Here is a 15207-nt window from a genome sequence, read left to right on the forward strand (position 1 = left end):
ATCTCTGATCACGCCTTCCTTCGGATGGGAAGTAAAGCCGTTGGTCCCCGGTTCATGAGTTGATGGGTCGATAGGTAGGGTCCAGGTGTAGGAGCTGCCTTCCTGGCACGTCGGTAGCATTGGTGCTCAGCACGGAAAACAAAATCGACGGAAAAAACAAACCAAAGGAAAAAAAAAAAAAAACCATTGAGAAAAAGCAATCTAGCAGGGTTTTCTTGAAATGAAACACACGCACTACAAAATGCTGCTGATTTCGAGTTGCCGATGAAACTGTTGCCCACAATACTCGCTCTCACTAGAGAAGATTGAGCGATAAGCGTTTCAAAACAGTTTTTGACCATTCTTTCGACTGAAATTGTTAGAGCAGCTGGCAGCAAAATATTGTAAACATACCAATACTTCATATGTGCATAGAGAAAATGGATGTAATGTCGGTCTTAATGCCCCTAATTTGAGCCCACACTTAAATTCAGCAATCGACTAAATTTTCAAAAGTGACCAAAAATATCCATTAGTACCGTCCCAATGACGCGTTCATCTGGATAAAATTGATAAATAGCAGATTTTTAGCGATGGGTCCAATCTTTGATCCATATGCCAACATTAGAGCCATTTACCCTATGTAATTCCTAAGAGATGAACTAGCCATATAGCTAAAAATCTTTATAATAAAGAAAAGAAACCTATGTAATTCCAGCCTTTTCATGATTTTATATTTCAACTGGGCCAGATTTACCCGAAACTGACCTGGCAACACTGATTGTGGGAGAAAATGGATGGATGGTAGTTTATTTTCCTTTTGGGTCGTCGTCCAGCTCCTCGCGTCTCCGCAGACCTGACCGCCCGTTCCGTTGATGTTCCGTTCCGCAGAAAACCCCACTCGGTGATTTGCTTTCTGGTTATTTTAATTTATGCTTCTTCCTTTGGTACGCTCTCCCCGTTTCTCGCTCTCAGTTTATTCAAGGGTGAGAGGGGTTTTGCAGAGCATTAAAAAGAGGGTTGAAGAGGTGGAGGTTGATGTTGTTGGTGCGGCTGTAGGAATAACAATGAAAGTCTGGACGGATGGGTGGTGAGAGCATAGATGAGAGCAACTGAGTAGCGAGAGCGGGAGAGAGATTCACGGTTGGTCGAGGAGCACTACAGAGCCGTACGCGAACACTTCGCTGTTTACCACCGTTGAGTTTAGTTGAGTTTCGAACGTTCAACAATACGGACGGGTCTTGTTTATCGGTAGCCCAACAGCACTCGGTTCAGCGACTCGCGGGTTGATATGGCGGATTAAGAGGGAGGTAAATGAAGCAGTGGCTAGAATTTGTTATCGCAAACTATTGTAGAACGTACGTACGAAGTTTTAAGTGAAAGTAAACTACTGAAATGGTATTGTAAATACGCGAAGCGTACAGTGACAGTGCGAGCCGTTTCAAAAAAGAATTGAGGCGAAAATCTCATCGAGTGAGTACACGGCAGAGGGAGGAGAAAAAAAATCAAAGAATCGTAGCACAGAAGTGCTCTAGTTTGTGTTGGCATTGTTATGTGATTGATTTGAAAGTGAAGCGACATTCTCCCTTCACTGGAGGCAAGCTAAGCCCGGTTTTTGAAGAGTACAGTTGTTTGACGAGGTGTTCGAATATCTCGAATGAACACAGTGTTGTAATGTCAACAAAGTTTTGACGAAACAGTACGGGGTTTTGCTTGACGGCACCAGCAGTGTCAGAATTGAAGTGAATGGTATTTGTCACATTGATGTGCGTTCGTATTGGCAACCGTAGTACGCAAGCCCCTGAAGTGTAGTGTTTTCGTGGGCTGAGAGGCAGAATTACGCGCGTGTTGTCGTCAGACGGAGAAACGGAGCAAGGGGAAAAAACAAAATTACAACCTTGTCCCGAATATTTCGATTTTGCTCTTCCCATTCGCATCTTGTTGTCGGTTTCACGGGTTAGGTGCGTCGAAAATAAATATACAAGCAATGAGTTCTGTGCGTAGTCTGTCGACGGATCCTCCGATTCGATAATATGCTAAACACATGTGATACCAATCGAAGCGGCTGTAGAAGAACCAAAGTCAGTGGCGGTAGCAGCAACAGCAGCCGCAACAACAAAAGGATTACGTTGTCGGTCCAATAAGTGGCAGGCAGCTACGGCATCGGTGGCAATCGTCGAGATTGCAAGTGGTAGATGTGAGATTCGGTTTTTAACGACCTGATATCGAGAACAAGCTGCGGCGACGACAACTGCTGTGCGGTGTGTGACAGCCGCCGTCTAGTGATAGCGAAAACCGAGAACCCCTTTGCTCAGTGAGCTGCATTAAAAACAACAGCGACAACAACAGTTGTGTGTACACAGTCATACACAGATATACGTGTGCTCTGCAATATCGCTTTGCGTACCAACGGGGTGACAAGTTGAGTGTAATTTTTTGTTATACATTGAAGAAAAAAGAAGTACGACGGGGAGGAGAATACAACGAATACAGGCAGCGAAAGCCGTAGACAGCAGTAGCATCCGACCAGAACGCACTGGACACTGGATGGGACTATTCGAGGTAATCGTCGGATTGAGGTTTATGGCGAATTGGATTAAATCGATTTATTATTGGCATGGTTTAACGGGGGAAAGAGGAGAGGTACCATAAAATGTGTGGCTACCCTTCATCAGGGGTTCAGCGGCTACTGGAATTTGGCGATCACCATCGCACTCGTCGTCGTCGTAATGAGCAGGCGATAGCGGCTCACGGTGGGTTTAGTCGTTTATGGCCTCCACACCTATGTATTCCCAATCGCCACTGGAACAACTGTAGCTATCTAAAATAATGGTAGTCGATTTTTGTTTTTGCTTTTGAACAATCGAACTGTTCTGTTATCGCAAATGTTTGTGCTTGATTCGAAGATTTCCTTGCGGAAGCGATAAGATTATGTTTTCGATATCGCTACTGCGTGATGGCAGATTGTTTTCGATGGGAACATTACCGGTGGAATGATTTGCAGGTTCACTCAGTAACAATGTCTTGATTTGATGTTATGCATATTTTAAATGAGGTGTGTTGATTTACAATAGCCTACAAATTTCCATCATTTTACAGATTGAGGACAATATTTACATTGATTAACGAGCTTGTTTGAAACACCCGTGGTAAATCATGTGAATGAGGCTTCTTTCTCAATTGATTAAACGTAATTAATCAAAACTACTGGATCTAGACCAGAATTTTTCAATATATGGGTCACGTAACGACGTGGGACATGGGCTGTCCTTAGATAGGTTGCAGGAATTCAGATAATTTGGTCACACGTCTGCGAAGCTCTATAAGAAATTGATTTGATTTTTTTTTAATATTGAGGTAGTTATAGTTGAGGTATAGTAGGTGATTTTAATTTAAAGTTTAATTAATAGCATTGATGCTAAAAATTTAAATAAATTTTCCAATTGATAGACTTCGATATAAAATAGGTACATTTCCATTACAAAAATGTGTGTTATATCGAATTGAACGTTATATCCAGAGGTGGGCACCGTTAACCAAAAAGTTTGCGTTGTTAAACGTTAACACCCGAGCAGGTGAAAATAAATAATAAAAACCTAATTCTGATAGTTCAGATTCTAAAATTTGGTATAGATCAGCAAGACATCAGAGGTGAAATGTCGAAGAATAATATCAAAACATTGGCAGGCCAAATACTTTCTGTGGTATTGTGGTATCGTTTTGGTATTGCATCTACTAAATTTGGTATCGGAATGATATTGTGAGATCATTGGTTTGGTATTATACTTCGGTGGACAAAATCGGACCCTTACTGTATTTCAATAAGCTTATTCTAGAAATTATAATAATCATACATTGTTAACAAACAACCAAGGCTGTCACACTCTTGACTCGTCGGCCTTGGTAAGGGCCGTTTTTGTCACCTTCGTTCTAAGCTGCTGTGCAGTACAGATAAACTGCATTGCTGAAGAATTTACAGTCTTAAATCACTAAACATTCGCTGATTAACCAAAATCTACGCGTTGAAGCTTGATGGCGTTGTAATCATAGATATTCTAATAACTGCGAGAAACATGGCTTTGATACAAATCCAGTTCTCGTAGTTTCCCATTACGATGGCACGGGAATTCATAACTTAATTGTTGCTTCGACTCACTTGCTATAAAAAATGTTTTTCGGAATAATGGAATCATTAGATGACTCAGAGCGAGCGCTCACGAAGCATAAAATCGCTTATTGTGACGCACTGAAAGCAATATTGACAGATTTGATGTATCAAACACATTTTTTCAGCAAGTGAGTGGAAGCAACACTGCGTAACTCACTTGATTGTTGGCATCGGGTTGTTAGCATTTCAACCAACATAAGAGCCTTAATCGAAATGCACTGCTTTAAATTTAACATGCGTTTCATAACGTAAGCAAACTTCCGCAAGGTCAGAGCCAGGTTTCGAAATAGCAGGTGGAATAGTTTGATTGAACTCGCAGAAGTTTGGTATCCGATATCATGGAATATTTTAAACTTCTGAATTCTCTGGAAATTGATGTATACTTGTGTTTATTTAGAATCAAGTTAGAATTTATGCATGGTTATAGTATTCCCAAATATTTTATTCCAAAATAATCTAAGAATTCTCGCCAAAAGAGTATTGGATTTGTTTCACAACTCTATTTGAAGTGATTATAAATATCAGATAAACTCGCATCAATTTATCTTCATAGGTTAACTTTTGATTCCCTAGTATACCTTTCAAATTTCCCTTGAATTTATGTAATTCATCTTGGGTTTCTTGTAAAAGATATTATGGAATTCTCTTCAGATAATTTGTGAAATTACTTCGAATTCCTCTTAGATCTACTTAAGGATTATTCATGTAACTCCCAGCCCTAACTCTCCTACAAATTCCTTGGATTCTTCGTAAAATCGATCCAGAGGTCGGTTGAGTTGGAATTCTAGAGCATTTTTTTTTTCTCATTTGTCTGTCCTGATCGGACCCTATCACTTAGGTGTCTCCTTCCTTTAAGGTGATTCGTTGTGACATCCTTATTCTCGGAACCACCTCTAAACTTTAAGTACACATATATCAGCTTCTAAGACACGTGCAACATTCAAATTGATACTCCACGTTTGCTGCACATACATGAAATGGAAATTGCAGGTGAAATGCGGCACCGGTTTCCGAGATTTGTGTAATTGAAAATTCAAAGTAGAAGTGCATGTACAGCCTACGTGGCGGTCATTTGGGGACTCTACTAGGAATCACCTTAAAGAGAGAATTTGCTCTTTCTAGTAGGAGAAACGCTCCTATATTGGTAAAGCTTCTATTGGGCCATGTTTTCAATTAACTCCATGATCGAAGAACTCGTTCAGCTGCATACATTTAGAATGGTGCCAAAAATTTCTGGAGAATCGATTTCGCCTCTTAGCACTTTCGCTGCAAATACTATCTGGCTAATCACCTATGTTCAAAGGCTTCAAGACCCAGGAGCTGACAACGATCCTCGTATGATGGAAGGTTTATAGGATCATGCTAGGGAAGGTGGCAGATTCGACGGTAACCGTGAAGATACGTTTTCAATCTTTCCTTGATGTCTCGGGTTTTCCCAGCTTGCTTGAAAGAGTCTTTCGTGTTCCCAATCCACAATAAAGGCTGCAAAAGGACTGTTTCAAACTCGAAAAATTGGTTCAAAGTTTTGCACACTGTATCTCGACGGATCAGCATGGCTTCATGCCTAAGCGTTCCACGACGACCAATTAAGTTACGTTCATTTCGTTCATCATTCGTGAAGTAGAACGTGGCCATCAAGTAGATGCCTCTACACAGACCTCTCCGCAGCATTTGACAAAATGAACCATGACGCGTTGGCTAAATACGACAGGATAGGTGTTCACGATGGCCTGCTTAATTGGCTCTACTTCTACCTGACCGGTCGAAACATGTCTGTCAAGATTGGTTACTATGTTTCTTCATCCTTTCCCGTGACATCCGGCGTTCCCCAAAGGTAGCCATCTTGGGCCATTTCTGTTTCTTCTGTACATGAAGGACGTCAATACCATCCTGAAATGCCTTAAACTATCGTATGTGGACGACCTGAAACTCTACTTCGTGATAAAAGAACCTAGTGATGCCATTTTCTTGCAGCAACAATTGGAAGTCTTTGCTGAGTGGTGTCGTATTAATCGCATGTCAATGAATGTCTCAAAATGCTCTGTAATTTCCTTTGGCCGCAAGCGTTTGCTTCTTCACTTAGACTACACCCTGACGGGCATATCTTTGAAACGTGAATCGACTATCAAGGATCTGGGAATACTGATCGACTCCAAGCTCAGCTACAAGGATCATGTTGCATACGTAGTATCCAAAGCTTCCTCACAACTTGGGTTTATATTCCGCTTCGCCACAAAATTCAAAGATGTATACTGCCTAAAAGCATTATACTGTTCGTTGGTGCGACCTATTTTGGAATATTCGACGGTCATGTGGTCTCCATACTACCAAAATGAGTCAATGCGAATTGAAGCTATTCAACGGAATTTCATCCGATATACTTTAAGACATTTTCGCTGGAATGACCCTACGAATCTGCCTAGCTACGAAAGCCGTTGTATGCTTATCAACTTAGAGCTTTTGGATGCGAGACGTAACGTAGCAATTGCGAGCTTCGTCGGTGATCTTCGTCAGGGAAACATTGACTGTTCAACACTGCTGAGTAGTATCGACTTCAATACCCGCCGCCGTGATCTACGATCGTATGCTTTCCTGAATAACCGCTTCTCACGAACCAACTACGGATGGAATGAGCCCATGCGGAGGATGTTTCGCATCTTTAACAGATGCTACAATGTATTTGATATGAATGTTTCCTGTATTAGAAATAAGTGAAATTTCAAGAGCATTTTATGTTAATTTGTTTAGAATAAGTATACTGTCGTTAAGGTGAATATTTTACCTGTTGACCTGTTAACATAAATAAATAATTAAATAAATAAGATATTTAAAAAAAAATAACACATCTCTGCACCCAACCGGGACATGGAAGATTCTATTACAAATGTGCATGAAGCGCATGTAGAGTTTGCAATGTTTGACCGCATGAACAGATTCGGTCATGTAGTCGTCATAAGGTTTTTTTTAAATAATTTTGTAATGTTTATCTTAGATTTACTTTCGAGCAATCATTGTTTTCAATTGCGCCTAGAAAATCATCTCATGAAGGTTTCATACAAAAATATGTATTCTGGCCATATATACGTGTACGCTGCAATCCATTGCAAGAACAGCCATTACATTTGTTGTATGAAACATTTGCAAAGGACGTAATACATACGACCCTGCATTGAAGGGAGTGTCACTAACTGCTTCACCATCTTGCATTAAAGATGCTCATGAATCGTTGAAAGCATTCTTGAAGTGCTCAGTTTCCCGGCAGTACTAGCATTTCTGTCGCCAAGATTAATTTTAACCGATGAGAAGAATACCTTTGGATTCCACCAAACGTCTTGAATATATTTTTTAGAGAAAATAGTTTTCAATTCGACGTTCAGTACATGCTCAAATAAATCTAAAAATCTCTAAAAAGAAAATATCTGCCTGTGAAAAATGTGACTCAAAGCATCAAAATCAGTTCTACGAAAGTCCATGAGGTAATCGAGATGAACTCTTGAACCTAACTTGACAGCTTGATAGTGAGCGTGAGAGCATGAGCATGATTAACCGCCCGCGTTTGCTACTCCGATATTGCCAAATCACCTGTAATTACACAGAAAACCAACAGATGATGCTTGGGTCCGCAATATGTGTAAAAATTGATGATCTTACACACTAAGATTTTTTGTACAGGAGACAGTATTTTTTTACTAGGTTTTTGAATTGCTGAAAAAGTCGGTAAAAAGTCAAATGACCGTTATCCGTAAGGAATCAATAAAAACGACCAACTTTATTTTCTATCATTAAATGGGGTCAACAGAATTAAGTATGTACAAGTTCAGAACAAATTTTCTCATTAATAAATTTTCCACAGATTTTTAAACTTTTACCGAACAGTTCCGCAATTCAAAAACTCAGTAAAACCGTACTGACTCGATTAGTGTGTAAGCTTTATAATAGCAAACGCCAGCCGCGTCCGAATGCAACTCAAATACAATATCCTTTGTATAAGATCAAAGTCACCAGGCTTATTGGTATTAGTGAAATTTACAAATGCTAAGTGATGGTCGATTATCTTTTTACACGAAACAGAAGTTGGCTGTAGCGGCGCCGATAGTGTAGTGGTAAGCGTGATTACCTCTCACCCCAGCAGGCCTGGGTTCAATCCCAGTCGGCGCCGCTGGGATGTTCTGAGGTATAAAATCTCTGATCACGCCCGGTTTATGAGTTAATGTGTCGATAGGTAGGATCCAAGTGCAGAAGCTGCTGCCTCCCTGGCGTCGGTAGCATTGGTACTCAGTACGGAAAACAAGATCAACGGGAAAAAACATCAGCAATCAAAGCTACATGTTTACCTGAACCTTGTATAAACGTCATTTGGTCAAATAAGGTAGGAATGTTTTAGCGTGATGCTCACTTTGTTGGAAGCGGAGAAATAATCTGAATTTCTTCGAGAAATTATTGGGAATGTGGACTAAAAGAGTCGGGTTTGCAGCAAGATTCGTTTTATAAAATGTTACGCTGAATTAAAGTGATGTGTTCAAGGTAATACATAAAGTAACCAACGAATCTTGAATGTGAAGAGGTCTGAATTAAGCCCATGAAGTTCTGCTCAGTAAGCATATTCGGTCGCTCTAAGGCCGCCAAGCCCCTCATATAAGATCACACCACTTATGGTCGAGTTGTTGTTTTAACTATTCAAATCCGGCACAGACGACGACGGCAAGTTTCACAAAACACACGGTGAGTGAACGAATGTAACTCTGAAACTCTGAAATATGAAGGGGCCTTCAATTTATCCCACGATTTTCTGCAGCCGAGTCCCTTATACCACTTATGATTGAATTGATGCTATAACCATTCAAATCCGACGGAGGTGCCCCTTACACCAAAATAAGCCACTGCAACCAGGGATGGAAAATCATTTACATTCATTTCGTGCATTCATTTACATTAATTTGCCTCTAACTTTTTTCATAAACAGAATTCCGTAAAATAGTGTTTGAAGCTTGAATTTCAGTTTTCATCGTCTCCTTCGTCACAAATGACTTTGAAAACTTGCTAAACTCACATATCGCTTGTATAAAATATAAAATTGACGTATCGGCAATTTGCCAATTCTTCGCCAATTCTCCCACAGTAGGCTATCATATAGGTTCCGAGCCCTCGGTTTGACGGATGAGGCTTGTTTCTGACTCTGATTCGGATTTTTTTTTTCTTTCTTGAACCCTTTTAGCCCATTTCTTGCCTTGATACGTTGAACGTTACTCTTCGATGTTTTAAGTTTTTTGACCAATTCTCTAAAAAAGGGACTTTTCTTACTGACGAAAACTTGGTGATCTTCTGGTTCACTTTTTGCTCCACCGGTCCCGGTCTGCTGGGTTGAGAGGTAATCACGCTAACCACTACACCACTGGCGCTGCTAACTGATGAACTTCATCGCGGTAGAAATGGCGGCGAATGGAAAGTGTGCTTATACTTTCTGGGACACTTTAATATAGAAATCGGGTGCTATTTAATAAATTTTGAAAGGGCTTCATTTTCATGGATTTGGGCGCAGAAAACGCTCACTTCGTCTTTGTTCCAGTGGTCACACCATGTATTAAAAAAATGACGTTCTGCAAGTTTCTGGTTGATATTGTGACTAATAGTAATATTTAGTAGTAAACACATTTTTGAATACTATTGTAGTAGATTTTAGAGGTTCGATGTAATTAAAGTTTAAGGCCTTTAAAAAAATCAGTTTATTCCTAATTGATTGTGATTATTTGGGTTGTGAATTCAATATGGCACAGATTTGGCATCCTAGTGCGAATGACCAATCGTCGTGCCGCAGATTTTGAAGATTTAAAATAGAGATTTTTGTAAAAACCCTGGAAATCTAGTCTAGAAATGCTTCGTTTCAGAGTTATTAATTTTGTCCCTATAGATTGTATTCCTGGCCCAAAGTGCATTCTACACCGAGTAATTTTTCACCAATAGATCACAAATCGGTAGCCATCGTCGGTTGCGGTGGCTTGTGTTAAATCGTGTATTTTCTGAAACTTGTCGTCATCGTCGTCAGTGCCAGGTTTGAATGGCTACAACAACTCTAGTAAAGGTATGATGTGATATGAGGGGCTCGGTGGCCTTAGAACGATCGTTGTTGCTTACCCAACTAACAATTTTAGCTGCAGATTAGCTTATACAGCCAAAAAATGGCTTATACGGCTAATATTTGCCTGTATAAGCTAGTCTGCAGCTAAAATTGTTTGTTGGGTACTGAGCAGAAAATCATGAGTCTAGTCTTAGGACCATCCACATTCAAGATTCATCAATCGGTTTATTTGTTAATATGACTACATGGCTAGTGGAAAACGTGTTTGCTTACTGAGCAGCATATCGTGTGTTCAATCCCAAGCTCCTTCGCGTTATATGATCGTTAGGACATCAATTCAGCTGATCATTTTCCGAAACGAACCCTTCTGCAATCCCAACCCTCTTACCCAATATTCCAGTGATTTCTCGTGGAAGTGCAGAGGTGTTCTCGGCTTCCATCAAAGCGAGTGTCACGTCAAGACATTCCTACGTATTCCTTTCTTGACCTGTGTTCGGGCGAGACCGGCGCTGGTATTGCCCAGTTTGAGATCACCAGTTTTTACACATTGAGGATGATTGATAGTCCCAAGCAGTGTCTATTGGTTCCCTGTGTAATTACAGCTGATCTTGCAGTAACAGAGTAGCAACCGTGAGTAGTCCATAGTTATAAGTGGGAACAGACATAGTTTAGAAATTTCCTAGACAGTACATGGTTCGTCTATCCGCCGTGATGAGGCTACCATCTTAGGTCTATCTTGCGGGGAAAAGCTTTTCTTATTCAGTCGTTGGATGCCTGTCAAGCATTTCCTCAATCGTCACCCAGCAGTAACCAAGTTTCAGCTGGTAGCATTTTGTGATCATAAGGTGATGTAGGACCTTGTGAGGACCGCGCTAGGTATCACGCACCTTCCAGGTTATCGACTTACCATTTTGTAATCCTCCATGTAATTCCCATTATTCATGCAATCGTCATTCAAAACTCTCACACTCTTCATCTTCCACAGTTCAATGCGATACTCTACGATGTCGATGTAACATCTTCTAGTACTTTCAGTCACATAAGTTGGAAAGAAACATACAGAAAACAGGAAGCAATTTTCGTAGTGAACCTTCAAACACGCGATTCTTGAGTTCGTCAATCCAAAGTCGAACAATAGCACCAACAACGGCAACAATGTTGTGCACTCATTTTACCATCGCATAACAGCGTGCCGTTGCAGTAATGTAGCCAGGCAAACAAGCAGTAAGCAAGCAAATGTTTTCTCCATTAGCGGAGAGTAGTGAGAGTAATATCAATCCGATTGTGGCACTCATGCACAAACAACAAACATGGGCGCAACACCAACGTCGTCGTCACAACAGTGTGGTTGTTGAGGATGATGACGACGTCGACGATGGTACAGATCATCATCATCATAATTTTTTCTCATGTGTGTAGATTCGCTGCAAATGGGAAGCATGATGGACAAACAGCATACATTCGGGAAATGTAGGAAACATGAATATTCATAGCACATGGTAAACATGGGCACATGAAGTTCTAGTAAATTTAGACAAAGGCAGGTTGCAGAAAACCACAAGACGCCGTCTATCTGCGATGAGCTTGGGAGCGGGCGGGGATGCAGTGTATCTGTTGACGATTCAGACTGAAGACCGTCCTGTCTGACTGGCAGGCTTCTTGCTCGGAAGCGAGCTAGATTTTGGGGTTTCGCATGCAACAGACAGCGACAGACATGCGGAGGTGCACAACAAAGACGGCATATTCCCATATCCGTCAGTTAGGGGCGAAAAAATAGAGCAAATATAGAAAACCAATAAATTAAGTCTTGTTCCCTTGTGTAACTAGCTTTTCGAAAGCCTTCAAGATCGATTCTCAACGGAGCTCAGCCTCCGCATCGTTTTGCTAGCTTTAATTGTCTGGAAGTACCAGCTATTTCGAAAATCGTAACCCAACTTCCACCCGTTCCCAACCAAGAGGTGACTATAGCTCCGTGCGATCAACTCCCAGGCTTAGCGAAATCCGTTTTTAATTTTAAATTCATGATATTTTAATTTAATTTCAATCATGCGCTTGTTTCGCTGTGTTTTGATTACAAATTGTGTGCCTACCCAGAGTGTACGTGTGTGTGTGTGTGTGTGTGTATGCTTGTGTTTATGAAAAACCGCCGTAGATCTACACCGAGCGAGCGGGGGAGAATGCGCACACCTTCTGCCTCCAATCCCCGTTCCTGGAATCAAGTCGCGCGCAGAATCGAGCAGGGACAGTCAGCGGTGGAGGGGTGCCGAGCTTCAGTATGAATTGTGGGGGCAGCAGAATGAAATTAGCAGCAAAATTTTGATCCGATAGACGGTGGCGTAGCAGCATGCTGATGATGATGATGATGATGACTGCCTCGCTCATACATACCTACAAGGGAAAATAAAACACTACAGCTCTAGTAAATAGTCAGTGTGATTCGTGCGCGCTATCCTCAAATAGAAGGTGAAGCACAAATAGAGAGAAACTAGAAGAGAGGACTTTGTTTGTACCCGTACATCATGCTTCTCCAATGTTGAAATTGTTTGGTTAGTTTGGATGATGGGTGGTAATTTGCTTCGCTGTCTGCCCCATGGGTGAAGCTAATATACATACAATTCAACCCCAGCACCGTCGTCGTCGTCGTTGGAGAACGTGAGAGGCAACATTATTGGGAGGTGAAGTGCGTTGTCGTTCGATGGACGGTTGACCTATTTTGTATTCGAATTCTTGAACGCACGATAGGTCATTCGGTCCTATTGACAGGATTGGAAGTTTGAGGAAGGTTTTGGTTTCGTCCACGTTTGTTTACAACTGAGCTGAATTGGGTGATGGCCACATCGGAAATAATGCTGTAAGAACACTCGAAGATCCGTCTTTTGCAATCCTCAAGTTACGAATGTTCTATGAACGGTGAACAGCCAATAGGCCGAATGACATGATGACCAGACAATAGCACTAAATATGTTTGTCATACGTACAATTTCCATAAAGATTGAGTTGCTTTGGAATTTTAAAATCTATTCACTCTGTACTGAAGTTAGCTTAATTTTTGTTCTAAGAACATAAACATACACAAATGACTCCAACTATACAATATAAAATTAGTGCATGTATAACAAAGGGACCTTTCAATGATAATCCAGGATCAATAAGTGATGTGTGTATTTAAGATTGTGAACAGTAGCTGCTGTAAAAGAAGCATCTATGAGCAAAAGGAGGAGGACGATGGTTACTTTAATGCATTGAGAGATAATGCATCGAAGCAGAATTTTGTGACCCATATTATTTGACTCTGATTTTTTTTTCATAATTCATCATACCGTGGACCCCCGATATCTGACCGTTTATAATAAAAAGTGTATTCGATAAAAATGGCAATCGCATATTAACTCCCCAAAATTAAACTGATTACCGGATTTCCTTGAAATTGAAAAACTACTAATGAGTTATGATTTACAAAATTTGTTTTATTCAATTTCGTCTCCCATCCCGAATACCCGCACCTTCCTTTTCACTCCACCCATCAAATTTTCTACTTCCGATTTTCCCAGTGTTTTTACCCACATTTTCATCAACTCCAGCTCTGTTTTAATAGTTTTGCCCAACAATTTTCAATTGGGCGAAGTTCCGGTGAATTTGGTGGGTTCATATCTTTTGGCAAAAATTAACTCCGTTGTCTCGGTACCACTCCAACATGCTTCGAGTGTAGTGGCAGGATGCTAGATCAGGCCAAAACAGGGTTGATCCTTTGTGCTTCCTTATGAATAGCAACAGACGCTTCTTATGGCACTCTTCCGTGTAAATCACACCGTTGATTATTCCGGAAGTGATGAAGGGAGCGCTAATTTCATCACATCCGCTTATTGCCTGTCAGATCAGGAACTTCTTTGCAAATTTCGATAATTTCTTCTTTCAAAAATTCTACGTAAAAATCGAACTAAGACTTGGCAACGGAATATTCTTGCCCAGAAAGTTGACGAAAGTCGGCCTTGACGTAAGTTTCGTCACCCATCACGATGCAACACGATATGGTGAGCAACTTCGTGTAAAGTTTCCAGGTGCGGGTTTTCTTAGTGATGTTTTGCTTTTCTGCACAAAACCAACTGACGACTTGGACTTTTTAGAGACATCTCGAATTGATATGTTTGGACGGTTCTTGAACTGTTGCACCACTTTCCTGTCCATTGGACCACTCCCTTCCTTCCTTCGGGAACACAGACGCTCCTTGAAAGTTCTTGGCCACAGTTGTATTTGCAATTCCAAGCTTTTTAGCGATCCATGAATAAGATTTACTCAAATTTTCAGGATTTTTTCTCATCCGGTTTAAAAGTTACAGAAGATTATCGGTGTGCCATTTTTATCGAATGCACCCTTTATGAACGCTTTTTAATTTGAACCCCGCTAATCTGCTCGCCGTGCAACCTAAAAATTTCTCAAACGTCATTCAACATATGGAATGATGGAAAGCGAAATAGAACATTACGAAACGGAACTTAGAATCAAAACAAAACAGCAAATAAGCCCATCAGAAACATGCATTTCTAATGCTGATAGGGTTACTAGAAGTGCAAATTAAAAATGAAACCCGTTGTCGTTCAGATCAGCGGGGCTCCACGGTATATTATCTATACCTTGTTGTGCTTGTGTTTTATCTATACCTATGGGGATTGCGAGAGACCATCAGGACAACCACTCAATTGAAGCGATTTGGATGGGGAGAGTGAAATTTTCAACACTCTGTTGTTAAAATTTTGTGGATAAAGGACGAGCTCTTCTCCACAATCATTAGGGCATCCTTCTGTTTGGCGGCTTGTTTTTTGACCAATTCTATGATCATGCTGCTGGAAGGAGATTCTTTACTTTCTCGTAGAGGTGTACAGGTGACTTTGCCTATCGATCCGCCTAACCAATTTTTGGCCCTTCATACAGTGACATATTGAGGACAAGCAGAGGTTATTAAACTTGATAAAACCTAATAGCGAGA

The 15207-nt window shown here is 40.8% G+C and overlaps 1 protein-coding gene across 1 annotated transcript in view; it reads left to right on the plus strand.

Moving 5' to 3' along the window:
• The first annotated feature begins 1177 nt into the window (after positions 1–1177).
• The window catches only part of fz2 (frizzled 2), a 160034-nt gene continuing 146004 nt past the window's right edge, over positions 1178–15207 (plus strand). The window contains exon 1 of the mRNA XM_065223409.1: positions 1178–2541. The gene's annotated coding sequence lies outside the window, so the exon portion shown is untranslated. The remainder of the gene's footprint in view (positions 2542–15207) is intronic.

This window comes from Ochlerotatus camptorhynchus, unplaced genomic scaffold (assembly GCF_037179485.1).
Source record: "Ochlerotatus camptorhynchus isolate MF236.1 unplaced genomic scaffold, CSIRO-AGI_Acam_v1.1 ptg000192l, whole genome shotgun sequence".
Lineage (NCBI taxonomy): Eukaryota > Metazoa > Arthropoda > Insecta > Diptera > Culicidae > Ochlerotatus > Ochlerotatus camptorhynchus.